Here is a 20,646-nt window from a genome sequence, read left to right on the forward strand (position 1 = left end):
ATTGTTTTGATTCTGTTCACCCAAAGTATTTCCGTATTATTCTCCCTCTCACCCTTATATTCCCTCTTTGTTTGCAGTTCGACATTCCATTATGAGAATAAAGGGAGAAAAATTCTTTTTACGATATAGCTGCTGCACTCCTGTGCAGATGAATGCCGTTCTTTTTGTGCAATGGTTCCCCCATGCATGTCAGTCCTGGATGGAAATGCCAGCAGAGTAGTAATCAAGAATACAAGTTGCTAAAAATAACAGCTATTTGCATGGGTGGCTGGCTGCATTTATCATAAATTCACATCAAACCTTCAAGAGCATTTTAACCTCTGTTTCTACACCATGCATCTGAGCATTACTGAGTTGGTGGCATAAAAGAAATATGGTATGGTGTCAGATGGGTAGGGACTAGTGATACTGACGTAAGTGTAGTCAAATTTGCTAATTTTTATGTACATGTACTATGCTTTTAAGATTAAGTTTCATGCTAGAGATGATGTATGGTGCTACTTAATGCCAGACTCTAAATTTGCCTGCACTTGTGACTCGTTATTTATTTCAATAAAAAAAAAAAAAAACAACACACACACACACACACAACAACAACAACTTAAAATGTTAATTTCAATTTGACAATTGCTTCTATTTACCTTTTGTTTTGGCAGGATGTAGGATGGAGATGTTTTTGGCAGGTTTTATACCACTGTTGTTTGGGTATGGAAGGAATGTGAAGATGAATGAGTTTTATTGTTGCAGAGAGTTCAAAGTGGGCGTCATGAAAATTTGTGTTTAGCATTTAAGTACTGACTTGCTGTTTATATTCACTCATGCAGGATGCCTTGCTGAAGAGAAGAAGGGCTCTGGTTGACTTTGTGTGTTCTGAACGTCTTTGTTGCACGTAAGTAATGAATGACCATTCCAAGGCTTTTATCACGAGTGTTATCGACATGGTGGCAATCGGCCACTGAGAGCATGGTTGTTCTTACTGTTGCTTTTGCTGCTTATAGAGCTATTTTTGTCTCCACTCCTCATCATTAAAGAAAGAGAAAGGCAAAGTCAAGACCGAGGCAATGAGACATACAGAGTGCAATATTACCGAAACGTGATACCTGCTGCACATGAGGACGCTACCTGGGTAGCGGGGGAAAGGCCATCTTCAAGAGTGCAGATGACTTGAAGGTATTCTGCCCACACTTGCTCATGCTGGCACAAATGACAGTACATTTATAACAGCTGATGAGCAAGACAGACAGATTTGGGGGGGGGGTACAAAAAGGAGGAAAGGACATAATGGATCTACATGTATACTTCATGTTTTAGTCTCGGGATAGTCCATATCATAAAGTTGATGAAAGCACGAAAACCGGAGGTATGAACATGTCAGGGTATTAAAATCCTTTGTCTTAATTTGGACAACTAAAATTATGACTGCAATAGGTACTCTAGAAACTTGTTTTCGCAAACAGATATTTTCACAAATGAGGTCATGAACATTTTTGTGAGTTTTTTTTTTTTTTTTTTGATTTTGTCACTGAGGCTATCATGAGTGTGCTAGGGAATGTAAGTTTTATTTTTGCAACCTGTTGAATTCACATAATAACAACTTATTATAGTAGTATCTAGTGTTAGTGTCATTCCAATACTGGGTATCACCAATATGGTTTATTAAAAACGTGACTTGCATCAGTGCAATAGCTAAATGGCTTATAATTGTGCATTATGCATGTACATACAAATATACAATCTATTACATTTACTACAAATACAATCACAAAATCACAATTCATTTTATAGAGGGTAAAAATGCTAAAAAGATATAGAATTTCAATTTTTCACGTCTTGATGTGTATACACGTGTGTGATGTCTGTTGTGTATGGCTTGGTAGCATTGTTGCTTCCAGTTGTGGAGTCATGTCTTTGGCCACTTACCTTGCAATGCAGTCAAGGCATGCATTTCCTTTACTCTTTCCTCTGTTTGAATTTGGTGTAAAAATGAGTTTTCAGATTTTCAATTTGTCTGAATGTTTATCCTCTGATGATACATGTACATTATCTACCATTGGCAAGTGACACCTGAGGAGATTCAAGTGGGGCTTGCCTATGAGGGCAGTGACCTTATAGTAGGTATGGGTGTTTCCAGAAAATACATCTGTTATCACATTGGGAGAAGAGAAAAAGTTGTTGTCTTTCAAGTGCCTTAACTTCACATAAATCATGCCGTTCTGTAGACTCTCCAGTTGTGTTGTCAGAAGCAGAGAACTCAAGGAAACTGTCAAAACATGGTGGGATTGTAAACCAGGAATAGCAGATCATCTCGTGAGAACTTATCAGGGTTTTGTGGTATTCAGTCACGTGTGATATGCACTGCAAGCTAAAGCTTTGTGGTTTACACAGTTTTTGTAAAGAGGGACTTCGGACTTACAAAATAACCTGTTCTTAGCTGAGTTTCTGTGGTGCATAGTTTGTAACTTTATAGAGTTAATAGGTACATGGACTAATTGCTCAGACATTGAAATGTGTCTCCTCGCCAATTGCCCTACTGCAAATAAAATTATATGCATTAGCTGCATCATAAATGATGTGGCCCGCCTATCAAACATGCAACATTTGATTCACCTACATGCGAGAGTTGAAGTTAAAACTCAACCTTGCCAACTATATTTTGCGCATTGTCATAGAATCAAATTAAATTTGTATAGGGAAGCATGTGGACATGATTGGCCAATTTGAGAAACGTGTTAGAGAAGCATGATTACGATTTGCTTTCAGGCAACCAAAAATATCACTTGTTTGGTATGGAACGTGTGTCAAGACACGTGTAAAAAAAAAAAGGTTCTTTTGTGTGTCTAAAGTTCCTCTAAATATCTGAACAGGCAGAGACAATAGCAGGCTGAAAAACAAAGCTGTCACATGGTGCAGAAAGAATGCATTCTTGTCATGCTTTTGTGATTATATTGTCTTGTGAACATGTACACTGTTGGTTGTGAAGAATATAAAGCAATTCCATCACATGTCAGCATGTGATGTACAGTATGCACCCCGGCGAGAGGTTCTCTGGACTAGTGAACACCAGGTTGGGCATGACATTTATGTCCACCATCCCCCTCCATAGATTTCTGCTCACAGCAGTTTTTTCCCCCAGTTTTATAGGTGATTTATTGGAGCTGCCCCCAAAAGAATGCACACAATAATCAAGGTTCTTGTTTGATCAGCAATGATATTTTGCCCAAACTCTATTTTTAGAGCGATAGAGAAGGGATAGAAATTGAGAAAACAAAAATCTCCCTCAGCCACACAATGAGAGTCCCTGGCCTTCGAAGTTCCAGGACACGGGTTACAATCACGATAAAATGATAGTCTCCCTGACCGAATGCAGGATGGGATGGCTATTTTTATATACGAACTGCCAAAGTCAATAATTCACTTTTAGAAATTCAGGTATCAGAATTTCAACCTTTTCTTCTGTCCGCAATGAGCAGGAGAATGAAGTCTATTTCTGCTCTGTGTCTCTTTGGTACAAGCTTTTTTCTTTCTTTAAAAAAAAGAATAAGACACACACCAGTGAGTACAGTTTCAGGAGACCAGCTTACAAGTAGGGCCAACATTGATTTTGCAAGGGTATGCATACACATGTACCAGAGACTCCAACCCAAAGCACCTTCTGATCTGGAGATTCTCCCGCCTCAAACCCCTAGCAAACGGGAGACTCCAAGTTGATGTGTGCGAAGCGCGAAGTTCGTAGAGTTCCAGATGCTCTCTGGTGCTGTTTAAGGCTTTTTTTTTTCAACATACGATAGAAATAAGTAAGAAATCCTCTCCAACGGGAGACAAAGAGCCAGGGCGGGAGAAATTAAATCTCAAGCGGGAGAACGGGAGATTTTGCAAAAATGGGTTTTCGGCAGGAGATCTCCCGTCGAAAACGGGAGAGTTGGAGTCTCTGATGTACCTTTATAACATAGGCTTTCCAGACAACTATTGAACTTGCCCAAGGCTTGCCTGAGACCTCCCCATCATAGCAACAACTAATGCGTGCAAACTGCATTCCAGTTATTAAAATGCAACAAATATGTATGGATGGAAGGACTAGCTTGTTGCGAGGCCTACAGTGCAAAAATGTCCATAAATTTGAATGCGTTTGTGAGTAAACTAGGCGACGGGGACACTTTTCCGTGATGCACACTTCTCAATCTTCTACCAGTTTGCCAGACTTTAAATATCAAGGAGGTTTTAAGAGTTGGAGTTCCAACTGGCCGTAATTATTCAAAGAGTTGTCAGTTCTCTATTGATGTACAAAAGAATTCCGCAGGTGCATTTGTGCCTTTGATGATCGATGTTCGATGCTGCTGTCTTGCTGAGCAATCTGAAGATTCATTTTGAGCGTTAACATAATGTTGGCTATACTTTGCATGTGTATTTATTAAATGAAAGGAAATCTCACTTTTTAATGATAAAGCATATAAAACAAACGTCAATCCCTCTCCAGAAATTTGTGTAAAAGTGTAAATCAGAGGTGTATTATGTGAAAGTGTTTAAAAATCATGGAAAGCCAGTTTTATCACATTTCTACTTCATTCCCACAAATAAAATTGATATGGAATAATCTTCAAGTACAATTCTTTACTCAAAGATATATCAGATTAATGCCCAGGCATCCCCAGTCGAGTAATTTTTGTTTTTATTCCATCATTTTTTGTCCAATTTCTATTCGCGCATCCAGGTGTCTTCACCATTATATATCATCTATCTCTTATAAGAAAGGACAGCGAAAAATAATTATCATCACAAAGACATATATCTTCCCTAGAGAGTGACTGGTGATTATGCAATGTGAGACACAAGTCTATTAGGCGTTTTCACATCAGCCCGATGTTTCGAAATAGCGCGCTATTTTCTGACTTGGGAAATTGGAAAATATCTCGAGCTTGGATTTATATCGGGCTGATGTGAAAACGCCTATTGTCTTCTTATCTGCACGGCAGATCTAGTTTCGCACATGTTTCAAATGTTTTTGAGTGGTGGCATCGAACATCTAGCAAAGGATATAAAGACGGTTGTGACTCCAATCTCTTGAACCTCCTTGCTTTATACACAGAAGATTGTATCTCCCAACGTTCCTTCCATCGTATTCATCATTCACATAGTGTTCGTCAGTGACTGAACACAGCAAGTTGACATCTGGCCGATCGATCCCTGTTAAATGAGGATAATTAAATCAATGGTGTGTATGTGTAGAAGAACATGTCACATCTGAAGAGGGAGTATGCCCAGCTGCACTGTTGTCTGTGTACACCTTATTAGGTTCTTCCATCCTTGGTATGTGAATGAGAAGAAGGAAAGCCAGTGAGGGTAATTTGTGTCTCACTTTCATTCAAATGGCAGATATTCCTTTATATGCTGGACAGCAAAAGAAAGTACCCACTTTTGTCAAAGGCCGCACACAAAAATTCACCCCCTAGAAATAAACAATTTTTGTACATAGGTATGCTGCAATATCAAGTCATGTCAAGTTCTTCTTTGTCATGAAGACATTCACTTGCTTATGTGCATGTGATTAGTAAGGGGCATTGTAGGACAGATCTATGTACAAAAATTGTTTATTTCTAGGGGGTACATTTTTGTGTGCAGCATTTGACAGAAGTGGGTACTTTCTTTTGCTATCCAGTTTATTTATATTTATTCACCGTTCAACTTTGGGATGATGACATGCAGTTTACTTTAACCAATTTAGCCGTGGGGGAATTTTTCAAAAATTTTCTTTTTTTTGCCTCTGAATTCCACTCCATATGTACCTTTTTATACTTGAAAAATATGATATGAATTTGATTAAATTCATTAAAATTTCTAACAATCTGAAAGAAATTTGGTAAAATTTGCCAATTTGAGAGATAAATGAGATTTTCAATTTTCTCAGATGTGTTACTAATGTCTGAAGTCACAGGTTTGCAGTTATAGGGGCTTTTGAATATTCTGTACGCTGAAATAATAATAATAATAATAATAATATGAAATATTTATTTAGCGCCTAATACAACATGTTTCGAAGCGCTTTACAGTTATCAAAACAAACAAACAAACATATGAATCAGCTTAAGATACAAATGTATTCTCATCAGTTCTGTTCTAGAAATAAATGGGTTTTAAGTTTCTTTTTGAAGATGTCAACAGAGGTGGAGGACTGAATATGAGTAGGGAGGTTGTTCCAAAGAAGGGGGGCACAAACGGAGAAAGCGTGGTCACCATAACGGTTGTGGGTGCGAGGGCCAAGTTTGAGCTGAGCTGTAGATGATGAAATGAAACAGTTGTACAGTCTATGAACAGTAATTGATGAAAGGTTCAAATGTAGGAAAACTTTTTTATTCTGCCGAATGAAATATCAACCATGAATAGTACATTGTAGGTATCTTGAGAAGCAATGCAACACCAAGCCTGAGAAAGGGTTTGGTGGTGCAGTACATGTACAACACTGTAGGCCTACACACAGGATGTACATGTATGTTACGGTTAGCCATGCATCTATGGCAAGCCAAAAGGAAATGCATCCAGTTAATTGCCATGTGTTGGTAATTAATGGACATAAGATTAAAAAGATGGATTTCTGGCAAAAAAAAAATTGTCCACCATTATATAAAACAGATGATGCACATCTTTTTGTTCATCAGTAGAAACAGTGTGCATTGGGTAACTTTGGAATCTAGTGTAAACTGTCTGTGCTTTGTCTCATGTTTTAGACAATTCCATAGTTACCTTATGCACACAAGTCCTCCTTACGCACTCAGACCTATGCATCATAGTGTATGTATAACCACAATGTCAGGGGGATTTTGAGGTGGTGGTACAAAGAGAGTTAAACCAACAACTCAGCTAGCTCTTCAATCTTCCATCTAGTTACCCTGAATGCACTGGATACCATTCTGTCGCCTTGAGAGGGAAGGTATTAATAACTCATATAGCTATCCCATTACAGCCATAAAGTGAATGTTGTCATAGGTTTCAAGGATGATTGCTCCTTTGATGAATGTTACAGTTGGGCTTAATCCTCACCCCCCCCCCCCCCCCAAAAAAAAAAAAAGGAAGAAAAGATGCAGCGTAAATGATGCTGGTCGCTGCCAGGTCTGAATTTAGAAACCAAGTAGTCTCAAGATAATTATATTTCATTGGTCATATGTTGAACCAAGAAAGTCTGTTTGCTCAGTGTTGAAAAGATTCAAGAGGCTTATTTATGAAATGGGGGGGGGGGGAACTCTAATGGGAAAATATCTTTTTGGTTTGTTACTTCAACATTCATACTAAAAGATAAGTCAGTGAATTTTGGGGTATGCTCATGTCGAAACTCAGATGCAAGACAAGAGTAAGGGTAGCCATTTACAAGGTACTGTAGTGTAAAACGAATATTCGGCGCAACAAATAAAACAACAAAACAAAACAATAGACCAACTGAGCTGTGTTTTGTTTTTGTTTTTGTTTTGTTTTTATTTCAAAAAGTGAGGAGGTAGGATTCACATTATTGGGTAGTTGCCTATCAACTTGAAACAAAAGCCTGGATTTGTGGAAAAAAATGTAGGTATTGGATGCTGACAAACATGCCCCTCATAATCCCAGGAGATTTTCTGATTCAAAGTCCATGATTCTCTACTGTGTTTTAGAACAGAAATACAGCGAGTGAAAATACAGTGGACTCCCATTATAACAAAGTTCTCGGGACCGGCAGTTTTCTTTTCGAAATTTCGTTATAACGGAACAAATAAACGATATAAAAAAAACCAAGAGTGGATAAAGTTGTGGTCTGAATTTTTATTTCGTTGTAACCGGAATTTTGTTATAACCGTGTTTGTTATAACAGGAGTGCACTGTAGTATTGTTAGCACGTATAGCCTTTTGTGTGATATTGTAATAACAGCCATGAATGCAATCATGTTTCACCTCATATAATTTTTTTTTCTTTGTGTATGTACAAAAACAAGACTCAAGATTGCAAATCAGATCACATTTAATAATTCCAAGAAGGGTCCCAAAGTTGTTTATCAAGATTCTTGCAAATCAGAGCATGTTCAATAGAGCTATATGGTTTACATCTGCTTTAACAGAGTGCTGTTTAGAATATTTAAAAAAAAAAACGTAAAGCACAAGATCCATTGTCAACACCCTTCGAGTCATTGACTATCAGATGAAAGTGTTTTAGGTAAGAATTCAAACTATGAAATCTTGACAAAAATTAGAACCATAACCGGCTCATTTTGAAATTTGTGAGTGAAAACCTTAGAGGGCAGTAGGTACAATGTACTTTGTGCCTGTTTGTTGAACCAGCTTGACAAAATTGCTAATTTGCTCACATTTTCATAAATTTATTAAATGTGTCTTAAAGTCTCTCATTTCTTGCTACTGTAATTCCTCCCTTCCCCTACTTTGAACCACATTAAAAACAGATTAAACACACAACATAGCCAAGGGTTTACAGCAATAAAGGAAAGCTAATAAATGTACCAGTTTGACTAGCCTGACCAGACCGCTGTGCGAAGCACAGCAGTCTGACATATACTAGTGTTTAAACGTTGTAAACGACCGTCGCTATTGACAGCAAAATCACATAAAATGTCTTTTATTATGTTTGATTTTAACATAAAGATAATTTTTACCACTCACCTACATTGTATTTTGCTGATGGTGGAGTTGAATTTGGTGTTTCATTGGTATCCAGACCTTATTGTTGAATTATTCGGAGTAGATTGTGTGGTAGCATCTTTTTCTTCGAGAGCTTCACAAAATCAATGAACTACCACCCATGCGCAACCAGAAGTGGTAGCGTTTTACGTACGCCCGTGCGCCCGTGCGTTTTGTGTGTTACGCAAAGCACTCGTATCCGCGCGTGCTGCTCCGGCAATGGTTTGACCTTTGCATATGTCACTTCCGCTCTACGACTAGGTCACCACTTCAGCTCCGACTAGCTCATGAATATTTCCGACTAGCTCATGAATATTTCCGACTCGCTAAGTTGTAGTATATGAGAGTGACTGCCATTCAAATAACATGCAGAAGATGAGGAGTGAGCAATACGGACGCTTACAGACCGATTATAGTCACGGATTTCGGTGAGTTTTTGACGTAGTTAAAAAAAATTGCATACCGATTATTGAATGAATATCATAGATTATGGGGATTCCGTATATTTTAGTTTTCTACAATTAATAAAGATATTCGTGAAGGAAACGTACACCCACCGCTGAAAATGAAAACGTCTACTAGAGAGTAGACATGCAGCCGCTGTCACTTCGCGACAGCGGCTGCGTGTAGTTACAGTTTGACCAACTAGAATCTTACATTGTGTACATCCAGGAATATTTGAGAAATGTAATTGACGCTGCATGATCAGATCAACTAATGAGTAAGATCTTTATCCTAATTATCCAGCTGTCCTTATTTAAAGAGAGCAAATATTGATTCATCCAAACCCTACACTAAATTCATTACATGGGCTTTACACATCACTTGCACACACTAGACATCACTCACAAGCTCAGACTACATGTAAATAATGTAACTTGTTACATTCATTGAAAACAAGTTTTGACAATTTTTTTTTTTTTTACTGATAGACATGTAAAGAGAGATTGATATGTACCTACACTAGTTAAATGACAGCATATTTCATCAACCTCTAAGTACAAAATGTAACCCTCTTCATTTTATAAAACGTTTTTATTGCATAAGTAAGTCTGTCAGTTCCTAGTGTTAATGTTTGATTGATGGCTCATCATTTATAAGCAGCAAAATTAATGTGCCTCAGAAATTCATGATACTGTCCCATAACAGCTTGGTTCAGAGGTATAGTATGTTGCCGATTGTTTTCTAGAAAAATGAAAAGTCTGTATTAAAGCATTTACACATTTCTAGCTTATATATCGTATTCAAGATTTTCAATGCAGGTATTATTGCATCACATAAATTCTTTGTCTTTGTGTTAGACTGACTAGACTTCAGATTGTAAATGGAGTCACATTGATTCAAAGCACAGTCCGAAGATGTTTTAAAATTGCAACTCTTGCAAATCAGAGCATGTTTATCTTGCACGTATACTAGGGTGATTACATGTGCAGATTTAACTCTAAAATTCAGGGTTTATGGCATCAGATAAAGTCTTTGGTCTCTTTGTTAGTGTCTGGATGGTAAGTGTTGACGTATAGATAGCTTTGCTTTGAATTTCACTTGTCTGCATCCAGATTTTCAATAGTGCCATTTGCTCGTACGGTTGTGTTTCAGGGGGATTTTGTCCCCTTGCAATTTTAATGTGATTGATTATGGAACAGGGTAGAATTATAGGCACCACATACAGCAGCATGTTTTGGGGATTGGTCACGGCGGAAACTCGTTAGCAGAAATGCCACATAACAAATGCCACATAAAGCAAATGCCACAAGCAGAGGCAGCGCATGCATGCAGCGTGCATTCCATTTGTGAAAAGAGGCTTCTATTCTTATCAATTTGGACTGGGGAAGAAGACATCTACCAGCCGCCAAAGAAAAGCAATTTTCTGACCAGCAATTGAACTTATAATCATTGCAGTTGCTATGGCGACAGATTGACTGTAGCCAATCAGCTGTTACGCGCATTTTGGTAGGTTTTTGTGCAGTTTGCAAGCTTGCTTTTATTCCATAATTTTTCACCATGGTTGTTTCTTTAGAAGTTGCCTTCTGTTGAATATCTTGAAACAGCCTTCTTTTTTCTTTTTCCTTTTTAATTTCAAAAAACTGTGAATAGAAGGTTCATGGATGAACAGAAACCCAAAGTATTATAGTGGTTGGAATACAGGGTAACACTACCAAGTTTGTTGTCATGGATGTTGCCTTTTTGACATCATCATTTTTTATAGACTTCAAAGAGGGCCTATTCAAAAGTTCGTTGTTAACCCGACTGTACATACTATTTTTACTAAATTCTTCCAAAATTCCATGGCACTCAGTTGCCCATGTCTTCCTTGATATTCTCCTCAACATCTCCTTAAAGGTACTAGCCCACATTTGCAAACCCACGAAAATCAAAACTGCATAAAACAGGTCCAATATGACTTCAAGTACAAGTTATAACAGTAACATACCTCACCTGTTGCTCTTTGTCTATACCATTCGATAAAAGAGAGAAAATCATCGTTTTAAAATCAATTTTCAAACCGGGTCAACCCGACCCAAAATTGAATTACGAGCGCGGGCTAGCTACGTACATTAACTAACACATGTATCGCATGCATGTAGTACGTGCGTGGACCAGAGCTTGCGAGCGTTTTTATACGCATGCATACGGTGCATTTTCATTTATTTTTATGAAAGTAATGGACTAATTGGAGCGAAATTTTGCACAGGTGTTACTGCAATCATACCCAAACTCCATACTAACTATGAGACCAATTGCTGCAGGTTTACAAATGTGGGCTAATACCTTTAAATCATTGTTGTATCACTGTTGTGATATATATGAAAAAATATGTATAACAGAGAAAGAGCCATAAGTTGAGATACCTTGTAGACATGATTCGGTTTGTAATCCTCAGTATGTCCTAATATAAAATGGATTTCCACCTGTGCTTGCTTAACTCGCCTTTATACAATGTCAATGACATATTGAGGTGTTGGTCATAAGATGTTTAAAGGACAAGTTCACCTTCATAGACATGTGGGTTGAGTGAATGCAGCAATATTAGTAGAACACATCAGTGAGAGTTTGAGCAAAATCGGACAATCCGTTCAAAAGTTATGAATTTTTGAAGTTTCTGCTCAGTCACGGCTAAATGAAAAGACTACTATAGCTTGTGATGTCACATGAGTACAACGATATAAAGAAAGAATAAAGAAAATTCAACATATTTCCATTTTTCTCGCATAACAAAAGAACACTCGACTTCTCTCTTTCAGAAGGCAGGGGGAATAATATTACCCTTAACATACGTCAGTAGCAAGTCGAAGAAATGTGCACTTTATTCAAAAAGTCAAGTTTTGTGAAATTCTCTTTTTATTTTCCTTATATAGTTGTACGCATGTGACATCATACACTGTAGTAGTCTTCTCTTCCAGCAGTGACTGCGCAGATACTTAAAATATTCGTGACTTTTGAACGGATTGTCCAATTTTCCTCAAACTTTCACTGATGTGTTCCACTAATATTGCTGCATTCTCTCAATCCTTATGTATATGAAGGTGGACTTGTCCTTTAACATACTTCTTGGCTGTTGTCCTGTTCACACATTCCCAAATTTAGCAGGTGTTGAAATTAATTTTTGCAATGCTATACAAAAACCTTGATTCTTGTGTGTGGATACACATACACACACATACCCACACAAAGAAATTTTAATTCTTGCAACACATTCTGATACGAAAATTGGTCCAGCTTGATTTGTTGGAATTCTCACGATAATTTGCTCTGCATGTGCGAACAGCATGCGAGGAAACCCTCTTTGTTTACCCCTTTAAAATCTCATTGTGCAGTTTTCACTCACTAGCAACAGTAGGTCTCTACACTTGGTTCCCATGGCTTCACTAGTCAAAACTGTGGAATTTACACTGTGTGCTAATTAGCAGGATTCTGGAGATGTGCATGGATATCCAAATGTCAAAGTTTTTATCTGTGTTGACATATAAATCCCACTAAATAGCGCAATCAGCATCGGAATCCAAATCCCTAGAAATCTTGCTATTATTTTGGCACAAACAGCACAATAATTTGCACCAAGGCAAGTGTGTTAACATTAGAGAGAAAAAAAACTCAGGATTTTTTGTTTCATCATTTAAAACATGCATGATTGATTAGAATACAAGGGCAAGTTTCACCATTTCAGTAGATTTCAAGCATCTGCAGTTTGTTCAACAAATGAATGTGATTGGCAATAAGTGGGATATTTCTGTCTGTCTGAATGGGTGCAAAATACTGTAGAACACAATATTTTTGCGGCATGAAATTTTCGCGAATGGGAGTCGACGGCCTTATTCGCAGCATGAAATTTTCACAAGTTTGAGCCGACAGCCTTATTCGCAGCATGAAATTTTCGCGAGTTGCCTCTAACATTCTATGCATATAGTGTAGACAAGATATTTAGTGTGCATTTTAATCTCGTGAATCTCTGCTCTCGCGAAACTCGCGAAATTAAAATGCAAGCGAACATTCCTCGTTTTACAGTATCTCAGTATTTGGATTGCATTTGTTATCCTGCTATTTTGTCTGCATGAATGTGACTATTATTTGGACATGTGCAGTCTGAAAAATACAAGCATTGCAAGCAGAACAGAATTGTTCTTAATATAACCAGTGGGAATGATGCGAAAAATTGCATATCGCATGGAAAAACCAATAAATCCTATGTGTAAATGTGGCTGCTACCCCATCAGTAATAGGAGGAGGAGCAGCCTCATATCCCTGTAGCCTAATATCTCTAATATCTAAGATTGTGTTGATGGCAGATCCAGGTGTTGATTTGCTGGGTTCTCCCATAGGCTGTTGGTGGTGATCGTGGTAATATCCTGGAATTTGATGATGCGTGATACTTCTCACCCAGTATCACACAAAACCCACATGGAGTTTCCCTGTCAACTGCTCGTCCTTCTCAAAATAATGACCTGTGATGTAATAATCACTTTCCATATGATCCAAGTGAATCAGACCCAGATTACTGTCTTAAAAGTTAATGCTTCAGATGCGTTTTTGTCGTAGCATTCTTCTTCCTTTTTTGTGTATGTTTGTTTTGTTTTTTGGTTTTTTTTAAAGGAGATTGATAATTAAGAACATAAATATCCATGAGGTATTGTTATTGACAAATTTAATTAGGCCGAAAAATTCCTCGGGTTTGATTTCCACCTTTCGTGCAGTGCACAATTAGTGTCTTTTTTTTCTCTCTCTCTTATCCTTCAGTAGAGCTGATGTGCTTCTAATCACCCAATAAAACAAGGCCAGCACCATTGCCTGCTGAGCGTGAAACAGGAGAAGTGGATGGGGAGGAGTGAGGAGCACTGAGCGATTCTGAATAAAGCGAAAAATAACTTCCAGAGGAAGCCGACATTGTGGCGTTTCGGCCCTGTGCCCTTTCGGGGGCACCGCCGTGAGCCTGCCTCCAAACGTGGAGCGCTCCTTTTTCGCTGGCAGGCCTGGCGATAATGACATTTTGAAATAGAATTTGGCAGACATGAATTTAATTGACATTTTTGCTTTGCCGGTGTTTTTCGGAGTGCGCGCCCCTTTAGTGGGCCTTTCCTGACTCCACCTGTGCAGGGCAGCGCCTGGGTACGGGGCTTTGCTCAGACCTGGCATAAATCTTTCCTCCTCATGAATATAACAGGTTATCACTGCCTTTGAGGATTCAGTTTTGTATCGGTGAAGCAGTCTGCAGCCACAGATGCAAATGCACTCGGGTCTGCCTTTACTTAATCGCTTCCCAGGACCCCTAAGTCATGCTTAGTTTGTTGATTATTTATTATATTCATGTGTATCTGAGCTGCCTTGCTCTCCTGTTGTGACCTCATCTCGATGAAAAGAAAAGGGGGGGGGGTGTTATGTTGATAAAATCAACAGCAGAGCATCATTAAGCCCTTCTCCCCAACCCCCCTCTGTTTATGGAATAAAGAGAAATATACAGGGAAGCTTCTGGTTCCCTGTTATAAAATGCATCCAAGTAAATACATCTGGAATAGCTCTTGCAAATGGGTATTAACTGCATCCCTGGCTATTCCAATAGATTCTGCATTTGACTTTACTGTATTTGCTATATATTTCACATGTATGGTATTTTGCAAATGGGGACCTTTCTTGAAGGGTTGAATTTGCAATTACAGTGCACTCCCGTTACAACGAACACGGTTATAACGAAATTTTGTTATAATGAAGTAAATCGTCTGGTCCCAAAATTATCACCATTAAAGTCTATGGTGCAAAATTCGCTTATAACGAACACGGTTATAGTGAAATTTCCGTTATAACGAAGTCTTTTCCGAGCGCCATAGACAAAGAAAAACAAAAAAAATGTGCTCCGTTATAACGAAATGCGAATTGCTTTCGAAAATATGTAGCGGAACAAGCATTTATAGCGTCTCTGCATGGGTGAACGCTCCACACCACTGTGTATTCGCTCCTTGTGTCACGCACAGTTTCTGAATGGAACTTGTGTTTATTATTGTAATACAGTTATCCCATCACATTTCACATAGCTTTCCAGTGTATGATGAGTATTCAGCAAACAGAATATGATATATATACGTGGTTTCCTTGCTTCCGTTATATATTGTATTTGTTCGGTTATAACGAAATTTCGTTATAACAAAAGAAAACTGCCGGTCCCGAGCATTTCGTTATAATGGGAGTGCACTGTAAAAACCATAGCAATGGAATAAGGCACAAGTATTACTTCTTTTCAAGACAAGAAGTTACTGATTTCATACATTGGTGACAATATAGCATTGCAATTTTGGTATGGGAGGCGATATTTCTAGCAAGTTGCTAATTATCATGAAGGTTGGTCAACCTGACAAAATTCATACACAAAAAAATAACCATCTTGAGAATGGTATGGCATATAAGATATGTAGTATTTGATAAAGGTTACTACATTTAAAGATAATCTATGATAGGGAATCTCAAGAAAGAATTTGAAGGGGATTAGTATCTGCCCATCAGTACTTGGGAACTCTTCAGAGCAGCAACAGTTATTACAAATAAAGCAGGACAAGTAGCTTATGCAAATTACTTGTTCTAACCAATGTCGTATTTTATGCTGAGCACAAACTTGGCTGATTATGAATATATATGAGCAGTTGTGAATGAAATTTGTAGCAGTTAGCTTTGAATAATTGTAACATATCAATGTCTTCATTACATTTTTCCCTGTATACTTTGATACCTGAATTGATTTATCATTTTATCGTTATTTACTATCATTGGTTTGAGAGTTACTTTAGTCTTATGCATTGTCAATCACTCTAAGCCAGTGACATAAAGGGTGACAGTATTGAATTCACAGAAAAGTCTTTGCCAAGACTTCGTAACTGTTGTGGTAAAGACAAACTCAAATTCAGTGTCACAAGAGGCACACTCTAAAATACTTTATACCAGGCTACTGATAATGTCAGCACATGTTTAAAAAAAAAAATACAAAAGTAATATTGTCTTTCAGATACTCCAAAATAGCTGAGTTTTTGTCGAGCCCACCAGAGGTGAGGGGAGACTAAGGGATCGCCTGCGGCGTCTGTCCGTCCGTCGTCCGTCCGTACGTCGTCTGTCCGTAACGCTATAAAAACTTGAATAACTCTGTACTCTGGGCTTCAATTTGAATCAAACTTGGAGGGAAAAGTGGTCATACAAAGTTTTACCTTTTACCAAGTATGAAGGTCACCTCAAGGGTAAAGGTCACAGGCAGGGGTCAATGAACTTTTAGGGCCCAATGTTAAGTTTTTAGGGCGCGTTTCGATTATGGGCCATAACTTTTGATCCGTCAGTGTATTTGTGACCAAACTTGGATGGTAGATGTACCTTGGGGAGTTGATGGTCACCACAAGGTCAAAGGTCACAGGCAGGGGTCAATGAACTTTTAGGGCCCAATGTTAAGTTTTTAGGGCGCGTTTTGATTATGGACCATAACTTTTGATCCGTAAGTCTATTTGTGACCAAACTTGGATGGTAGATGTACTTTGGGGAGTTAATGGTCACCACAATGTCAAATGTCACAGACCGGGGTCAATGAACTTTTAGGGCCCAATGTTAAGTTTTTAGGGCACGTTTCGATTATGGGTCAGAACTTTTGATCCATAAGTCCGTTTGTGACTAAACTTAGGTGGTAGATGTCCCTTGGGGAGTTGCTGGTCACCACAAGGTCAAAGGTCACAGGCAGGGGTCAATGAACTTTTAGGGCCCAATGTTAAGTTTTTAGGGCGCGTTTCGATTATGGACCATAACTTTTGATCCGTAAGTCTATTTGTGACCAAACTTGGATGGTAGATGTACTTTGGGGAGTTAATGGTCACCACAATGTCAAATGTCACAGACCGGGGTCAATGAACTTTTAGGGCCCAATGTTAAGTTTTTAGGGCACGTTTCGATTATGGGTCAGAACTTTTGATCCATAAGTCCGTTTGTGACTAAACTTAGGTGGTAGATGTCCCTTGGGGAGTTGCTGGTCACCACAAGGTCAAAGGTCACAGGCAGGGGTCAATGAACTTTTAGGGCCCAATGTTAAGTTTTTAGGGCGCGTTTCGATTATGGACCATAACTTTTGATCCAGAAGTCTATTTGTGACCAAACTTGGATGGTAGATGTACCTTGGGGAGTTGATGGTCACCACAAGGTCAAAGGTCACAGGCAGGGGTCAATAAACTTTTAGGGCCCAATGTACTGTGCATTTAATGATGACTCCTAACTTTTGATCCATAGGTCCATTTGTGAACAAAATAAAAAAAAGGTGTTGTACGTTTGTGGGCGAGACACATTACGGCACTTGCCTTGTTTTGCTTACGAATTGTGGTATAATAGCTGCCATGGCACTCCCTGATTTTTGTTGACAAGAGTAGTGTAAAAAGAAACTTTGTTGATAAACTCAAGCAAAGGATTTGACTTTGTTGTCAATGAAGGTATGTAAGTTCTGTAAGGACATAGTTTCCCTGGAAAGATGTTCCCTGGAAAGATATTCCCTGGAAAAATGTTGCCGGAAAGAAGAAATAATTCTCTGAAGAAGATGAGAATTGAGTGGCTGTCATCTAAACAGACAATATAAGCACTCTTGAAGCTATCCATCTCCCAGTCAAGTGATAAAGAGGGTCTCCATTGACAAGAATGCTGCCATAGATGATTTACTTGGCATTTCCATGGCCATAAATCTGGTATTTTTAGGTCCACGTTTATTAATGTCCGTATCACAATCGATGTCTTTCTCTTCTTCTTCTTTCTCCTCCCTTTCTATTTTGAAAGATTTTCTTTTCAAGGCAAATCTTCAAATAGTCATACATTGAAGATTGATTGTGAAGTCTGCTGATGAGTGAACCTACCGCTCCTGCCATGCCTTGTTTCCTTGGCGACTGATCATTAGAGGGTTTTGTTTTGTTTTGTTTTGTTTTGTTTTGTTTTGTTTTGTTTTTGGTCCATTTCTTTAGGCTAAAGACAGTGTTTCTCTAAGTAGATATGACTGCATACATGTTTATATGTTTCATACTGCATAATGTTTCATACTACATAATATGTTTCATAAAAGGCTGCAATTCTTGCTCTGTCTCTAGTTTGAGAAGAGACTAAGTACCTCCACAGGTAGGTTACAACTGCATAATGTGATTTTGCATAATAACCATTGTAAATACATAAATGGGAAAGTTGCAATATACAGTCAAGCCTACCCTAGCAGCCACCTGCTGTATGCGGCCACTGAAAAATCCCCCCCCCCCCCCCCCGAAAAGCCATGATAATGACCCACTGTATAGCGGCCACCTGTCTAATGCAGCCAGCGGCCACAAACTTTGTTTCCCATGGTAGATTTTAACCTGTCTATAGCGGCCACAGACCCACCCGTGGAGCAGTAGCCGAGCAGATAATTTAGCATGCTTTTCTGCTTTGTAGCCATGCCAGTCATTCATGGGCAACGTTCAGTGACCGCCACCGCTGCATTCATCACTCATTCAGTCATGATAATGCACTGTGTAAAGCTTTCTTCACTACTTGAGAAACACTGGCATTCTTCAATGCATGTAAACACATGTGTGTAGACATGTAAGTATACACATACATGTAGGCCTACATGTAACTACTTTGATAAAGATGTATACAAAGATAATACATGTACATGTAGGCAATGCACACAAAAGTCGGATGGCCTGTCTATAGCGGCCACATGTCTATAACGGCCACTCTTTTCGTCTCCCTTGGGTGGCCGCTATAGACAGGTTTGACTGTATGTACATTAGTGCCACAGCAACCATGCATTTATGCAAGAAGATGATCTACCCCCCCCCCCCCCACCATAACTGTTCTGTTGACTGAAACAGGTGCATTATCAGCCATCAAAAGATAGAAATGTCACAGATATGTCACAAAACGCACTGTCCTCTTGAATGTTTATGTCTGCTCAGGTGATCAGAGATGACACGGTCCTGCATTTATCAAATGATTAAAAGATAAAACAAAATAAAAATAAAAACAGATGACCTGAAGCTTTTCTGTATGTACAATGTGTACTAGATGTAGGCTGATAAATAGTTAATGAATGCACATTTTATAGCCGGAGATTTCATTATATAGTGTATTGCAGCCACTCATGCGTTTGTAGTATTACATGAGAGTGCGAGGGTGGATACTGAGTTATCCCCTCCCTGAAGAATAATTTAACAAGCCCTCTGACACAAGAACACCAAGGACTCTGAAACTCAAGTTTATTTACACTTTAGAAGCACCCATCAATTCACGCACAAGCTGGTGAGCATTAAACTGTCATCGCAATGAATGTGCGCGTGGGCGACAGATGTAAATTACCCAGTGACAAGCAATACATGGGCAGAGAACATTTAAAGTAGCTTCACACTATAGGTAGCTACAGTTGTATATCCCCCCCCCCCCCCCCCCTTCCAACAACTTCATTTATCATCCCTTTAAAACTTTGGTAAATGGTTGCAAAATTGTTTGTATGTATTAGCAAGTAAGTCGTGTCATTGATAAATCTGCTGCAGTGCAGTTGATGGGGTATTTTAAATTTTACTTCAGAAGAAGAAAGTGGTATTTGTGGTCGTGAAGTCACATGATAGGATATCTCTCCTTTGTATATCCTTTGCTGTTCTCGTGTATGAAAGGACAACCTAGTGTAAAAATTTCACAGTGGCGGGTGCTATGAAAAGCCCTATACTTGAATTTTACAGTGCCGTGTTTTAGAAATATTGCACATGCACACACATGCAGTATACATGTACACACAAATTTAAACAAAAATACATTTAAGAAAGCCTGATATTTAAAATATGATTCCTTTACATGACTTGGAAAAGATGTTGTGAAGTTTAGTTGATTGGATATTGTGAAAAAAAAAGAGAATTAATAAAAGTATCCTATCTTTGGTATTTTTGATGGCAGATTCAAAGGCCAAGGTCAAATTCTTCAATATTAGAAAAATGTATCAATGAAATCATTTGAAGAAATGTATTCAGATAATGTTCAAATGTGAATGGGGAAAGACAACATAAAATTTTAGTATTGCTACTCTTACTATGAAAGATATGACCCTGTTATTTTTTAATGCAAAATATTACCCTAAGATTGATGTTCTTTTCCTTCTTTTTTTTTTTTTTGGGGGGGGGGATGGGGAGAGGAAGGGGTAATAAATAGACAATTTTGATATTAACTTACTCTCGACACAGTCACAGCTGCTATTCTTATACCAGCTAAAATACAGCATGGTTGGCTAAGGCATGCCAGTTGATTACTGTATGGAGATATGTACAGTCAATTATATTATTTGCTTTGTTTATTTTTGCTTGTTCATGATGACAGCTCTCTTATTCAGTTTTCTGTCTGCAAAAGTTTTAATGTACCAGTATTTGAAATTTCAAGGTTGTACAGGCAAATATATTCAGGATACAGCACTGCTTGATAGCATTTGAGCAACTACCCTACAACCAATTTTGTTGGAATATATAGCATGTAATGTGTTGGTAGTGAGCC

General features: G+C 38.4%; 1 protein-coding gene across 1 annotated transcript in view; it reads left to right on the plus strand.

Moving 5' to 3' along the window:
• Positions 1-699: 699 nt before the first annotated feature.
• Positions 700-20,646, plus strand: part of LOC139724779 (adenylate cyclase type 9-like) — a 143,475-nt gene continuing 123,528 nt past the window's right edge. The window contains exon 1 of the mRNA XM_071635891.1: positions 700-889. The gene's annotated coding sequence lies outside the window, so the exon portion shown is untranslated. The remainder of the gene's footprint in view (positions 890-20,646) is intronic.

This window comes from Diadema antillarum, unplaced genomic scaffold (assembly GCF_040938485.1).
Source record: "Diadema antillarum isolate AM-2024a unplaced genomic scaffold, OU_Dant_1.0 scf00000228, whole genome shotgun sequence".
Taxonomy (NCBI): Eukaryota; Metazoa; Echinodermata; class Echinoidea; order Diadematoida; family Diadematidae; genus Diadema; species Diadema antillarum.